This window comes from Crocuta crocuta, unplaced genomic scaffold (genome assembly GCF_008692635.1).
Source record: "Crocuta crocuta isolate KB4526 unplaced genomic scaffold, BGI_CrCroc_1.0 scaffold230, whole genome shotgun sequence".
Lineage (NCBI taxonomy): Eukaryota > Metazoa > Chordata > Mammalia > Carnivora > Hyaenidae > Crocuta > Crocuta crocuta.
Window position 1 is genome coordinate 2,089,174 of NW_027527393.1, and position 15,979 is coordinate 2,105,152.

The following is a 15,979-nucleotide window of genomic DNA, read 5'->3' on the forward strand; positions in this document are numbered from 1 at the left end:
CACAGAGCCCAATGCAGGGCTTGAACCCATGAACTGTGAGATCATGACCTGAGTTGAAGTCAGACACTTAGCCAACTGAGCCAGCCAGGTGCCCCACAACTACGTTTCTTAATCCTTTCCAATAGTTCACAATATTCTCTATACAGAACTTTTTCCTAATAAATAGTTATTCTATGCTTAGGTATTCATGATGAATAGAGGTGCCAATTATCACTGCCGTGACAATCATATTGAATATAAAAATATGTCAAACTAACATGTTGTACACCCAAAATTTACACTGTGTTAAATGCTAAATATATTTTAATTAAACAAACACTTACGATCATTTTCTGAGGTCCTGTATTCAAAGAAAATCAATGTCCCTGTAGCACTCCTTCTCATATGAGCTTTAGGATGCCTCCTGAAGCTTTCTTACTGTGACCTAGCAGAGAAACCTTATTTGTAGGCTTCACCTGCAAACTGTATCCCCGATCTGACTGTTCCCAGCATCTCTTCCTCCATCACCCTGATTCAAACTACTAGTTTCTTTTTCTGGATCACCATAGTAATCTCTGCACTAGTTACACTGCTCCTATTCTGCTTAACTCCCTTCTAGATTGTCCACACAAAGTAGTCAGATACATCCATTTAAAATATAAGTTGGATTATGTTACTCTTCTACCTAAAACTTTTTGTATCTTCCTATGACAGAATAAAACCAACCTCTGTTACGGACCTAAAAGGCCCTCTATGAGCTAGTCTTCAACTACATCTGGAACCTCATTTCCTACACCTTACTTCTAGTCATACTGACTCCCAAATATTTCTCCAATATATCAGGAACACACTTAACTCAGGCTTTCACAATTGCTTTTCTCTTTGCCTCATACATTCTTCCCCCAGATATCTGCATGCTGGTACTTTCACTTTAGTCATGTCTTCAGACATTTAGTGTACATGCTTGGCTCAGGAGCAAATGGGACAAAGCTACGGTCTATGGGATTAAGACTGAATGCCTCTAAGTCAGGGTCCTGCCCAGGTACACCAATACCGCCACTTGGCTGGCACTCAATTGGCCTTGGATATCCAGCCCCACACTATTCCCATTGGTGGGGTGCCATTAAAGATCACCTAACTAAAAATGTCTTCCCTTTAAAGTCTAAAGTGACAGCCACCAGTCACTCTCCACTACCGTATCTGCCTTACTTTTGCTCTTCATAAAACTTTCAATTATAATTCATATTTACTTGTCTGTGGATTGACTGTCTTTACCACTGGAATGTAAGTTCCATGTGGACAGAAATTTTGATTTATTCTCAACAGTATCCTTTTTGCCTAGAACAGTAACTGGTACTTATGGTATTCATTATATACCTATTGGTTAAGGACCTGGTTAAAAAGGAATTCTTGTTGACAGAGACTTTGTAGAAGTCTAGAGTCTGTAGAAGACTATCCGGTTCCTAAGTGGGGGCTGAACCATAGGAAAATCTATTTGATATATTCTGGAGAAATATGTTGAGCTCCTGGCACTGCAAACTGGTGTTTGCATTTGAATGTTTGAAAGGCCCCTCAGACCCAAAATGTACACTTGATCTTCCCCCAAAACTTGTGCTCCTTGTTAAATAGTACCACTCTTTTCTCCAGATGTGCAAGCCAAAAACCTAAGAGTCATTTCTGAATGCTCTTCCTACCCCTACCTCGTAAAACAACCAAATCAGTTTCCGACAAATTTATCATCTGACTATACTCAAGTTACTCTATTTATCTCCATTTTTCTCACTTCTTCTCAGGTCTGTGTTACCTGAGGCCAATCACACTTCCTTATTAACATGTCATCTGTCCTTACCTGCCTCCAATTCCATTGTAACAAAAGTGAAGTCTCAAAAATGCAGATCAGTGCAACCACATTATCCCCATGTATACCGCAACATCCCACACATACACATACTCACTCCTATTTAAAATGCTCCCAGTCGCGGGGCACCTGGGTGGCTGAGTTGGTTAAGGCTCTGACTCTTGATTTGGTCTCAGGTTATGATCTCATGGTTCCTGAGTTCCGGCCCCATATCAAACTCCTCGCTGACAGTGTGGAGCCCGTTGGGACTCTCTCTCTTTCTGCCCCTCTCATTCTCACTTGCTCTCTCAAAATAAATAAACTTTAAAAAATATTTTAAAAAATAATAAAATGTTCTCAATCTTCTCAATTCTTTTTTTTCTAGTTTTTTTAATGTTTTATTTATTTCTGAGAGAGAGAGAGCATGAGCAGAGAAGGGTCAGAGAGAGCGCGAGATACAGAATCTGAAACAGGCTCCAGGCTCTGAGCTGCCAGCACAGAACCCAATGTGGGTTCAAACTCATGAACCATGAGATCATGACCTGAGCCGAAGTCAGACGCTTAACCGACTGAGCCATCCAGGCACCCCTCTTCACAATTCTTTTATAATGAAGACAAAATCCTCACATGGGCTACAAAACCCTACTTGGGCTGGCTCTGGCTGCCTAGCAATCCCTATCTTTTAATTTTTTAATATTTATTTATTTTGAGAGAGAGGGAGCACACATGACTGGGGGAAGGACAGAGAAGGAGAGAGAGAATCCCAAACAGGCTCTTCACTGTCAGTGCAGAGCCAGACATGGAGCTCCAACTCATGGAACCCTGAGATCATGACCTGAGGTGAAACCAAAAGTCAGAGGCTTAGCCAACTCAGCCACCCAGGCGCCCCAGTATTTTGTCTCCCATACAGGTTCTCTGCTTTGAAGCTGAGCAGCCCTTCATTTACCACCCACAGAGCCTGTAATCCTCTCCTCTTTTATTAGAATGCTCTTCATCCTTATCCCATCTCACCCCCTCCTTCTTGGCTCAGTTAATTTCTATTATTCCTTGGTTTGTGATAGGTTGTCTGCTAGAAAAATGGTCATAACGACATTTCCTGTCCCATGAGAATTTCTCCAGAATTTTGTCTTTCTCCCATAAAAAGGTAGAATCTATTTCCCTTCCCCTTGAACCTGGGCTGGATTTGTGACTGCTTTGAGAACAGATTGTAATCGAAACACCGCTATGATATAGCTTCTGTCTGGCCCTTTCTCTCAGGATGCTTATACCTAGAAACCAGCTGTTATGCCATGAGGGAATCCAGGCTTTGGGGAGAGTCTGCATGTGGCTGATCTTGTCAAAAGTCTTAAGCGAAGACCCAGCCTACAGCCAGCTGGTTGACTCTAAAAATTCCAGTTCTCGGCTTTAGAATCCACCCACACTTCCTGCACCCTGAAAATGCAGAGGTATATATTACAGTCCTAGGGTGAAACAGCTGCCTGTATAGTTGAATTTAAGTTCATAAAGAGCTGCCCACCTTGACAATGGGTGAAATGAGAGGCAGACCAAGGTGAGGTGGCCAGGGGCAACAAAGACACTCCTATAAGACACTCCTTGAAGCACTCAGATCTGCTCATGCCCACATTGCATCTACTCTATCACAGATTTATTGAGAGGCTGCTAATCATAATTGAGCTGTAATTAATGTTCGTCATCTCCTCACTCAGTCTGTTCTAGGTTTCCCTCACTTCTGCCTCATCGTCAACTGGTCCAGGTGCTTACCTGGAGGAATGATTCAAACCTTCACCACTGAGGAGTCCCCGTTTTTCTTTCTTTAGTCTTTGCCAGGCTTTGGCAGTTGCAACTGTCTATCAATGTTATTATCACACCTGGCAGTACCACGAAGCACTTTAGTGAGTTCTTTAAGTTCTAGGCACAATCTTCCCTGATCCCAAATGTAACGGCAATTCTATCTCCTCATGAAATAAAACAGATCAATTACCCTTGCCAGTATAGTACTCTTTTCAAAGCTGGTCCTTTGGCACGAGATCCCCTAAGTAAACAGGTGGCAGTATATCAGGCCCCTACTGTACACTCCTTCACACTGTCCATCCCCCAGGGACCAGGACCTCCAACCTAGCAGAGCCTACAGCTGTGAGATGCCTGAAGTCTGCAAGCGAGTCCAAGTGGCAATGAGGACATCACTTGGTAAGCTAGGAATCTGGATAAAACATGTCTTGGCTTACCTAGACTTGCAAGAGTCCTGGGATTCTAATTTTTAATTCAAAAAGGGCCATATCCTCACAAAAAGACAAATGCTATGTACTTTTGCTTACATGATATACCTCAAATTCATAGAAACAGAAAGTAGAATAGTAGTTGCCAGGAACCAGGGAAAAAGACAAAAAGGAGTTGTTATTTCATGGGTATAGAGTTTTAGTTCTGGAAGATGAAAAGAGTTCTGAAGATAGACAATGATGTTGGTTGCATAACAGTATGAAAGTACTTAACATCACTGAATTGTACAATTAAAAATGGTTAAGAGGTAAATTTTAGATTATGTGTATTTTACCACAATTTTTAAAAAACTGGGGTAGGGGAAAGAACTGTCTTCTCCAAGTGCCCTTGTGGGGGCCATCGAGAGCTTGGAAGAAAACAACAGCCACATTGGCATTAGGGAGCATAAATGGTAAATCTCATCTGAACCAATACTTAAGGAGTGACCTTTGGCAAATGATGTAATTATTTGAGTCTTGGCTTCTTTCCATTTGTAACATGGAAGTAAAGATATCTACCTCATAGTGCTCTCATAGGAAATAAAGTTATGTCAGTAAGAATTTTAAATAAAGTCTAAAGCTGTCTACCTTCAGGAAGTATTTTTAGTGTCATAAATAACGACAACAAGAAACCCAGCTACAGGAAATGATTGACTTTCTTCGAAGCCGTACATTCTCACATGACACATTGATATCTTTGAATCGCCTTTCATATGCCAGGTGTGAACTTTCATTATCCCAAAATGATCATTTCCAGCATGGGAGTCTATTTTCCTCTATGACCAGCTTAGTCTTCATGGTATGAAATTATACCCGCTCTTTTGCAAATATCCTCTACTCCCAAATTCTCTCCTCGTGCTTTTCTAGGAAAAAACTTTTCTCCCTAAACCTGAGCTGCTAAATATGCTGAAGAGATATACAACCAAGACAGATTAGTTTCTAAAGAGGTCATAACATAGTAACCTCTACTAAGGTCTTAAGAGATGTGGGCCTAACTGTCTTGCTTAAACACATCATGTCCTCTTCTCATCAGCTGTCTTTAGGTAAGGGACACTTTGGGCTTGGGAGGATGTCACCTATTATATGGTATTATAGTTGAGCTGGGCACTTTGTCTGTTGGATATTAACTCATTAAGATGTGGACACCTTGATGATAAATAAGGACATTGGGTACTAACGACTCTGACCTTGAGTCAGACTTTCATAGATGTCCATCCTTCTCACCAACTCATGATTGCTACCTTCTCAGTCACCTCCACAGTGTTTTACAAAAACAAAAACTTGTTACATTAAAAATAAGCCTTTTTTGATGCACCCAGGTGGCTCAGTCCATTAAGCATCCTACTCCAGCTCAGGTCATGACCTCACGGTTCATGGCTTCCAGCTCCACATGGGGCTCTGTGCTGACAGCTCAGAGCCTGGAACCTGCTTTGGATTCTCAATCTCTCTCTCTCTCTCTCTCTCTCTCTCTCTTTCTCTCTTCTGCCCCTCCCCTGCTCATGCTCTGTCTCTCTCTGTCTCTAGAAAATAAACATTAAAAATTTTTTTAATAAAGATATAAGTTTATTTCTAGGACACTTTCACCTTTTTCTTTCTTAGTTTCTATTCAAATTTGCTTTTACCTAAGAACAGAGTATAGGGGTTTTGGATGAAGAAACAAAGTAAACGTTTTTCCCCCAATGTCCCAAATAATTTTGGTCATACTCCTAGTCAATGCAGCCTATCGCTTGGAACCTCTGAAGGAAGAAAGGATGAGGATGAACAAAAGAAAAAAAGGAAGTAAGGGAGAAATGAGCATCTAAGAAGGGCAAGAGCAGAAAGTGACTCTAAAAATGGAGAAGTGCTTCTCTTTCTTGTACTCCCTCTGATCACAAGTGTTTAAGAACAACAAAATAATAATGAATTAAGGATACGAATAAGGAAGAAAAGAAAACAATGATGAATCAGTGAGCAAGGCACAGGGAAAGAGAAAGAAATGAAAGGACATCTATTGGTCATTCCTTTGTGCCTGTATTAGTTTTCTGTTGCTGCTATAACCAAATGCTACAAATTTAGCTTTTCAAAACCATACAAGTTTGTTATTGCACAGTTCTGGAGGTCAGATAGTTTCTCTGGATCCATAGTCTGAAATCAAGGTGTTAACAGGGCTGCGTTCCTTGCTGGAGGCTCTGGACACAAATCTGCTTCAAAGCTCACTTAGTTGTTGCCAGAATTCAGACCCATGTCATTGTAGGGCTGGACCTGTTTCCATAGTGGCTGTTGTCCAGGGTTGCTCTACGCTTCTAGAGGCTCCCCACATTCCTTGACCCCCAGCGATGTTGGACTGAGTATTTCTCATGCTTAACATGTCTCTGACTTCTTGTGCCACATCTCTCTGCCTGATGCTTCTGCCTTCCTCCCAGCCTCTTACGGACTCATATGATTACAGGGGATGCATCCAGATAATCCAGGAAAATCTATTTTAGGGTCAGCTGGTTAGTATCTTAATTATACCTGTAGGGCCTCTTCACAGCAGTGTCCACATCAGTGTTTGGCTGAATAACCAGGGGATGGAAATCTCAGAGGGAAAGCTTTAGCCATCTGCCTACTACTTTGTTAAAAGCCATGCTAAATGCTTTCCATACTTCATGGCATTTAATTATTTAAAATGCAATAACCAGGAGATAATTATTATCACTAACAAAAACAGCAACAACAAAAATCTCTGTACTCTCTGTTTCGAGACCAGCCAAGTGTAGCTGCCAGACCACTTTAATATATCTACCACTGGATTTTCTTTTTAAGAGTCCTATATAAAAATTAAACTCTTTGAAGGCCACATCTGCTGTATAAGCAAGGAACAAGAGTAACTGAAATTATTTAGGATCCTTTCTTAAAAAATTCAACTTGCCTTTTCTCTATTCTCATTTCCATAGTGTGGTCAAAAATCCTATTGCTGTATCAGTGATCATGGCATTTCCATGGCAACACACCAGGGTACCTCCACAGGGTTGTCTTCACTTAATAGCATAAACAATTCACCTGATTATGGGCTCTTAAGGGGCTAGATATTAGGACATGTGAGTAGAAAAAGAAAAAGAGGGGGGTTCTTTAAATGAACATTGGAATACATTTTGGCAATCCCTAATAAGCCAAGGTAAGGATAACGATGCTGATGAAATGATAAAGAATTCTTCCGATTGGATTTTGCAACAATTGGATAGCTTCTCAGCTAGCTGACTTTGTATTGTGCCTTTGCAAGATTCAGGATGGCTTTCCTCTATACAAAGTGCAGAGTATGAAATATTTCTCTCTCCCGCTTCCTCATTATCCACCAAAAAAAAAAAATCTTTTCTCACCACATAAAACAGAAAGGTGGTTCTCACACAAAAGTGAGGAAATTTATGATATACTTATATTATGTGTGTGTTATTTTAAGCCAAGACAGAGAGAAGAAAAGGAGTATATAATTTGAGATTTTATGTCAGGACCAGAGCCCAGAAAGAGAACAGTTTTTTAAAATCATCATTCACAATGTTTCTCTAAGTCCACCTAAATGCATTGCTTCCTGAGAAGGCGCCTACCCGTTGCCAGAGCAGGTAGTCTTCACCTCTAAACTGAGATTTTTCTAAGCAGACCCCTCACTGAAATATATCCAGGCTGTCAACCCATTGTGAGATTTCTGTCTACCATACATGTCACTTTTTAAAATTCAAATACTCCTGGGAGAAGAAATGTGTCAAGTCATATTACAGTTAATGAGTTTTATCAAACATAGTATCTTATTGTCTGGCTTTCTAGTGCCCCCACTTACACCCTCTTTTAAAAAAGGGGGTGAAAGGCGTTCCCTTGAGGTAGACACTTCTTACATGCTCCAGAGGCTGCCCTTTTGTACGTTCTTCCCCTAAGCGTGCCCTTTCCTGTGCAGCTCACATTTTCACTTCAACCTACTCCCCACCTTTTACCTCTGACCCCACATCCATACTGTATGGTTTACCTGTGGCCAAATGTCCCGAGGATGCCCTTCTAAGATCAAAACATTGATGACCCTAGTACTGAAAGTCTTCATACAAAAGACTCCTCTCTGACAATGACACACTTCTACTGGGAGCTAATGAGAAAAATTATTATTCAACAGGGTTAACACTTTGAGCTGACAGAGCACTACAGAAAAGACAGACTATTAAATAAAGATGACACTGCCTTTCAACATCATAAGAAACTTTCGATAGGACCCAGTAAAACACTGTATGGTGATCACTCTGCAATGCATCCAAATGCAACAGTTTAAAAATCTGCTAGCATTCATGAGTGATCATATTTGCAAGATCTGTTTCATTTTGAAAATGGAATTCTATTTTATGTGGAAAGTTTAATCACGGTTATGACTTAGCCTATAAAGACTGCAAGATAAGCAATGAATTATATGCCCCAAAAGACAAGGGAGGATCAAAAAGACTCTGCAGAAATTCTGAAAATATAACAAACACAACCTTGACACAGTGAAAAGAGTACAGGCCTAGGGGCAGGCAGAATTTGCTCTCAGTTCTTGGCAACTTGCAAACTGGTCACCTTGGGCTGGTTGCTTAACTTCTCTGGGTTTTGGTTTCCACAAGTATAAAAGATAGATCATTAGAAGGACATATAATACATTGACCAAATTAGGACGTTTTGAATACGGAAAAGTGCTATTAATAATTACCATAGGACAACAAGAGTAAACCAGGACTGTTCAACAAGTCAGGAGGTATGGTTATCTTATCAGGATAATCAAAATTCAATGCATTATACTATGACATAGTTTTAACAATAAAAACAAAAGAAATAAACATTTATCATGTAGTCAGCAGTAGGCAAAATTCTGTGTTTTTCTATCTTTGTCTCCTTCTTTGGGGAATAAAAAATACACTTTTTTTGTGTTAAGGAAAGGATAAGAAGAACATAATTTGTTAGTACTAGTTACTATATAATGAAGAGATTACCTGACATCTAACAATATTTATAGTTCAATCTATTTGCCTATTAAGATTTTCTAAGTTAAAATATATTTAAATTATCTTGATATATACTCTAAAATCCACAAATCCAATCATGCTAGTTAAATGAGTGAATGAATAAGTCACAAATTCTTCTCTGGCATGCATCACTCTTTTTCTGCTTCTCTCTCTACTTCCTACCATGTATTAAAGGAGAGAGGACAAGATTCGTAGTCAAGAAGGCCTCAGTCTTTGGCCCTATCCGTTATGAGATCTTAGGAAAGTCACTTAAACCCTTGCCCTCAATTTCCTTTGTCAAACCAGCAACCATTGAACTTGTTAAGATGATGGCTAGGGAATACCTAGCACTTCACCTGGCATGTAATAACTGATGAATTACATCAGTATTCTTTCTTCCTCTCCCCCTCCCCACCCTATCATGTTCCTATTTAATCCCTAAAGTTCAAAGTAACTTAGATCTCAGATATAAGCTTCTTAGAGGTTTCTGGTGCATATAAATGATTTCTGGTCATCATACACTATATTTGAGGTAAATTGGTCAATAACTAATTATCAACACTAGTGATTTACAGTCACAATTCCGATACAAAAATATGGATATCCAAATGTTGACAAAAATCTTGGAATCCTTGGATAAAATTCAGACTTTCTCATGCCTACCAGTAACCAGAAGAGGGCGCTCGAAGACTGAAATACAAACTACAGCCTTCTTAAAGCTCTATCAACTATTCAATATAAGCGAACAGAACCAAAAATACCTAAATGATATTAAAAATCCAGAAAGACAGAAAAATTACATTTGAGTATTTATTCAAACATTTTTTAAGTTAAAAATAAATTTTTAAGTACAATCTACCCTCAATATGGGGCTCGGACTCACAACCCCAAGATCAAGAGTTCCATGTTGTACAGTCTCAGCCAGCCAGGTACCCCTTTATTCTAAAGTTTAAATAAGGAATAATTAATTTTTCCCAAGCAATATAAATGTGACAGAATGCAATATAAACTCTAAATTAATATGAAATACTTTTATCAATGCATGTTTATAAAACAGCACATTCACTAATGTATCTGAATATATACAAATATTTAAAATGTTTCCCAGTGTACTGTGATATGTCATTTTCTAAACTATTCAGATATTAATTCAGATTGCTGTGGATTTATACATTAATTTAGTCTTTACCTTACTGACTCTTTCAAACCTAGGGCACAGTACAATTACCTCTCATTCCCATTTATTAAATTTTCTTTAATTCCTCTTAACAATGGGGTTTTTTGGTTTTTTTTAAAGTTTTAATTCAAATCTCAATTAGTTACAATATAGAGTAATATTAGTTTCAGGTGTATAATATAGTGATTCAACACTTATATTTTGATGTTTAAAAATAATTGAGAGTTATGGTGTTGCCTGGGTGGCTCAGACAGTTAAGTATCCAACTCTTGATTTCACCTCATGTCATGATCTCTTGGTTTGTGAGATGGAGCACTGCGTCTGGCTCTGCACTGTCAGTGTGGAGCCTGCTTAGGATTCTCTGTCTCCCTCTCTCTCTGTTCCTCCCCTGCTCTCTCTCTTTCTCTCTCTATCTCTCTCTCGCAAAAAATAAACATTTTTTTTCTGTTTAAGAATTGTGGAGAGGGAGTCACTATCCCCTCTGTTAGGACCTGCTAATTTCATTTCTCCTGGTTGCTATTTAAGGGCACATTCTTAAAATTTTAAAAATACCCAAGTCCTATAGTACTTAGCAAAAATAAAATAGTCTTTTATTCATTTATGGTCAAGCCTGGCTGGCTCTTACTTTCTTGGTAGCTAACTCTGTCTATCTATCTATCTATCTATCTATCTATCTATCTATCTATCTATCTACCTACCTACCTACCCTACCTACCTACTTATCTACCTATAATTTCATGAGTCAGAACTTATAGCCTATGCATTGGCAATTTACCACCGGTCAACCAGAAACTATGTGAATCATAATTATTTCATGACTTATTTCCAGCACGGTTATACATACAACAGCAGGCATAGAAGATCAAGTCAAGAACTACTTCAATCAGTTGAAACAAATGAAGCATCACAAGGAGGAAAAGTTATCTTCATTCAATCAATATTATGGCTTAATCACATTTGCTACAAGGAAGTAAAAATAAGGGCTTGGGGAATTGAAAATAGCTCTGCTGTTAACTATATATGTGGCTTTTGAAACAGGATTTCTCTGATCTCAACTCTGAAATGAAAAGAATAACTACTCTTCTACAAGGCTGTTGTGCAGGCTAAATGAGATAATATAGGTGAAAGTTCCTCAAAGACACTTGTAACACAGAAGCTCAATATAAACAGCTTTCTGCTTTTCTTATTTTATAAGACCTTTGTCATTAAAGTCTGCATTTTCTTACCAACAGCACACAGAAAACTCTATTAATCAGATTTCCATACAAAGCTGTCTCATACATGGAACTGATAGTTGATTACGTAGTGATAGCACCAAAGCAATATCAAATTCTAATAAAGCCTAACTTTTTTTTAGAGGTTTATCAGGTATTGTACGTCACAAGAATGAGTTCATTCAATCATCAAAATCTTTTGAGATAGATCCTAGCTGTCAACCTTTTCCCTTAAAAGGCACGAAGAGGCTACTTAGCTGACTCAAAACCACACAACTAATGATCAAAGAGCAGATGTATTTAACCACAAAAGCCAGAATTCTTAACCATTGCCCTTTACTGCTCAAGAATATTTGAAAACAGAAAGTTTACTTAAAGTTATTTACAGTAGAGTTCAACTCAATATATTTTAACAAATTGGTAAACAATTTAGTTCTGTGTGTTTGCACACCCATATGTGTGCACACGCCAATTCTGCTAATTTGGATGAGTTGTACTAGTTCGAGCTTTTCAAAGAATCAGTCAATTTCTTCTAAATTGGCAAGTTCATGAGGATAATATTATTTGTAATATTTTCTTATTATCCTTTTAATGGCTTTAGTAAGAGGAATGATGTCACCTATTTAATCCTTGATATTGTTGATTTCCATTTTTCACTTTTTAATTATTCTTGCTAGGCATCTATCAATTTAATTGTTTTTGTTTTGAAAACACAGTCTTTGTTTCACTAATTTGCTCTACTGTTTTCCTATTTTCAATTTTATTGATTTCTGCTCTTTATGATTTTCTTTCTTCTGATGCTTTAGATTTATTTTGCTCTTCCTTTTCTAGTATGTTGAGGTAGAAATGTAAATTAGTGATTTGAAAACTTTTCTCATTTTTCATATAAGCATTTAATGCTATATATCTCTTTCTCTCAGAACTTTTAACTACATCCCATGTATTTTGACCTGCTATATTTTCATTTCCATTCTGTTCTTTTTGGTTGTTGTTTTTTTTAAGACTTTTTGGTCCATGGATTTTTTTTTTTAGAGTGTGTTGTTTATATGTGTCTGAAGATATCCCTATTTTCTTTCTGTTATTGGTTTCTAGTATGTTTTCATTATGGTCAGAGAATATACTTCATATGACTTCAATTCTTTGTGGTAGGGCTCAGGATATCTTGGTTACTCTTCCATGGAGACGTATAAACAAGTGTATTCTGCGGCTGTTGAGTGAAGTGCTCTGCCAAGTAGACCTGTTGGTTGATTGTAATGTTCAGAACTTCTACATCACAAGTAACTATAATTTTGGATTTCTATACCTCTTTTTTCAGCTTTGTCAGTTTTTTCTTCTTTTTTTTTTTCCTTCACATATGTTTGGTGTGTATGTCATTAGGTCTGTTACATTCTCCTGGTAGATTAGTCTAAAATTTGTGGCATTTGGCTGGCTCAGTGAATGAAGCATGTGACTTTTGATCTTGGGGTTGTGAGTTTGATTCCCATGTTGGGTGTTGAGCTTACTTTAAAAAAATAAACAAATACAGTTTTAAAAATATTTATCATTATGTATTGTCCCTCCTTTTCTCTAACAATTTCAATCCTCTGAAGTCTATCTACTTCATCAGATAGTAATCGAACTACCCCTTCTTTTTAAATTAATATTGGTATGGTATATCTTTTCCCATCTTTTTACTTGCAACCCGCCCATGTCATTGAATCTGAAGTGTGTTTCTTTTTTTTTTTTAACACTAGAGCGTTTTATTAACAACAACAACAAAAAAACCTCTTGCACAAGGCTTCTTAACAAAATTTATATTAACGATAATTACACATTTCCTTTTCTGCCAGTGCCCCTTGTTTAATTACTACCCTCTTTTAGAGACGGAAAAGTGGACATACTTTAAAATCTTTCTGATAAACATATTGCCATGCTGCATCCAGCCTGGATAACACTCTTCAAAACCACCTACGCTGGGGCCAGCTGTGAGTCTTGTTCAAGGCCTACGTCGTGGTGCTCTAGCTCTTCATCCAGAAATTTCCTTACCACCTGAAGAAGTTCCTCATATTTTTCAGGATCCTCCTCCATCAACATCCGGATCTGATTGTTATAGTGATGAGCTATAGACTCTTCCACAGCCACAGTGCAGGCCATGGCTCCCTCCTTCCCAAGCAGGGCGGTTCCTGCACCCAGCACAAACCCCACCATGTTCCAGAAGGGCACCAGAACAGTGGGCCGCACCCTAAATGCAACCATCAATTCGTTGATCTTTTTCAAGTGGTCCTTTCCTTGATCCCACATTTTCTGAATCATTCAGGGCCGACCCAGGACGGCCATCTGTCCTGCATAAATTCGGTTCTCTCCATATTCACCTGCATGATCCACCCGTATTATTTGATCCACAGCTGCCCAATTGATATTGTCTAAGGTCACTTCTGAACTGTACAGTCTTACACTGATCCTTCTGTAAGCTGGGAGAGGCTGCAGGGCGCCCGTGCACAGCCGCCACAGGGAGCGAACAGCCGCCGCCCCGGCACAGCTCATTGCTGTGACAAGATAACTGCTGCCCTGAGCAAAGCGGGCCAAACGTGCGCTCTGAAGTGTGTTTTCTTATACAGCACATAGTCGGGTTGTTCAATAACAGTTTTATGTTCATTTCATTGGCTTAAAATCTCCACACATTGTGAGTAATATTCATTAGAACCCAGAGCTGCTTTGCCTACCTATATTTTTGCAGGTGACACTTTTCCATTTATGGAACTATGTAGACTAAAATGTTCTTGTCACATACTCCAGACCAATGGATAGAAGATATTCTGGCCTCAATTTCATAGCTTGTGCAGCTCTTTGACACTTCTAGCTTTACACAGATAGTTTAATTTCAGATCTCCATATGCACAGGGTTTTTTTTTTCTTTTTTAAGTAAGCTCTGTGCCCAACGTGGAGCTTGAACTTGGACCCTGAGATCAAGATTCACATACTCTACCAACTGAGCAGCCAGGCACCCCAATATGCACATCTTGAAGCTTGACTTCTCTAAGTCATGCTGATCCCATTCCCCGACAACAGGACCTGGATCTGGTTTGAGTATTACTATGTGTTTTGTGTACTGGCTCCCACTCACTGATGATTTCAAGCTCACCTGTGTTTTAAGAAGCATTGTTGTTTTATTTGGATTTCTCTGTTTTGGACCAGAAAATTTTCCTTTGGCATTATTGCAATCCACGAAAATGAGTGTAAGGCTTAGACCTGCTACTCATCTGGTCCATGAGAAAACCTCCCATCTGGGTTTTGCCTCCATATTATCCACATTCTACTTTATATGATCATTTAAACCAACTTGTTTTTATGACCATTAATTTATTATTATTATTTAACCAATAGTTACTTATAACACTAATTATGTGCCATGCACTATTCTAATTATAGGTTAACTCCTTTAAGCCTCAGAATAACTTTGGAAGGCATGTGTTTTTACTCACCCATTTTACAGCTGGTAAAACCAAGAAGGCACAGGAAGTTGCAGTAACTTACCTTAAAGTCATAAACTAGTAAATCACACAGGCAAGACTTTAGTCCAAGCAGTACTAATTCCAGACTCGATCCTTTTAACCATTATGCTATCATTCACACTTACCTTCCTCCCCTCCCCCCTCCCGCCCCCCGGCTGCTCTCCTGAAACACAGATTGAATTACAGAAAATTAAGTCGAATTCCCTGGCATACCATACATGTTCCTCCACAATCTTTCTTCAACAAACTCTCCCCACCGCTTTGACCGCTGTTTGTCCACCACCACTTTGTCTGAACCCTCATCGAAGGTTCTGGTCATTCTGGATTTCTATTTCATGAATAGCCCATGGATCAAGTCTTTGCAGATCTGTTTCTGCCACCTACAATAACCCTTTTATATTTTCTTGGCCTGGCACACTTCTACTCAATCATCTGGTCTCCAGTCAAATTCCCATTCCCCAGGAAGTTTTCCCAGAGTACTCTTGCTGTAGTTAATCACTATGCTCCTAATCACTTTATTCATTTATTATAATTGCACAGTTGCATTACCATTCATTTATCCAAGTGCTGAGGCTCCTGCAGCTTGAGAGGAAACCGATTTTCAGTTTCGTGTCTTTATCCCCCATCCCACATATTGATCCCAGGCAATACTAATAATTGGCAGCTGTGAGCAGAGTACTTACAATGTGCAAGAAGTTCAGTGGTTTTATATAAGCTTTCTTGAGTACAACTAAATCTTCAAAAGGTAAATACATTCTCATTTTATACTCGAGAAAACTGAGGGTCAGAAAAAGACACATGGCACTTAAGCAGGAGAGACAAATGTCCTTGTAAAAGAAGGTTAGTCATAAGGAACTTTGTGCAATGCCCTAAGCATCCCTATTAGCAGAAACTAACTAAAGAACCATTTATACAAAGTGAAAATGTTATTTTAACTATATTTGCAAATTAGCTTTTGAAATTTAAAAATTCACTTCAACATTAATGCTAACAGAGTCCCATGTACACGTAGGGAATTAGAGACGACAAACAATGATGCAAACCACAAAGTTC

At 38.6% G+C, this 15,979-nt stretch overlaps 1 pseudogene; it reads right to left on the reverse strand.

The window, feature by feature from the left end:
• Nucleotides 1-13,316: 13,316 nt before the first annotated feature.
• On the reverse strand, nucleotides 13,317-13,958 carry LOC144222299 (NADPH-dependent 3-demethoxyubiquinone 3-hydroxylase, mitochondrial pseudogene; annotated as a pseudogene).
• Nucleotides 13,959-15,979: the final 2,021 nt, after the last annotated feature.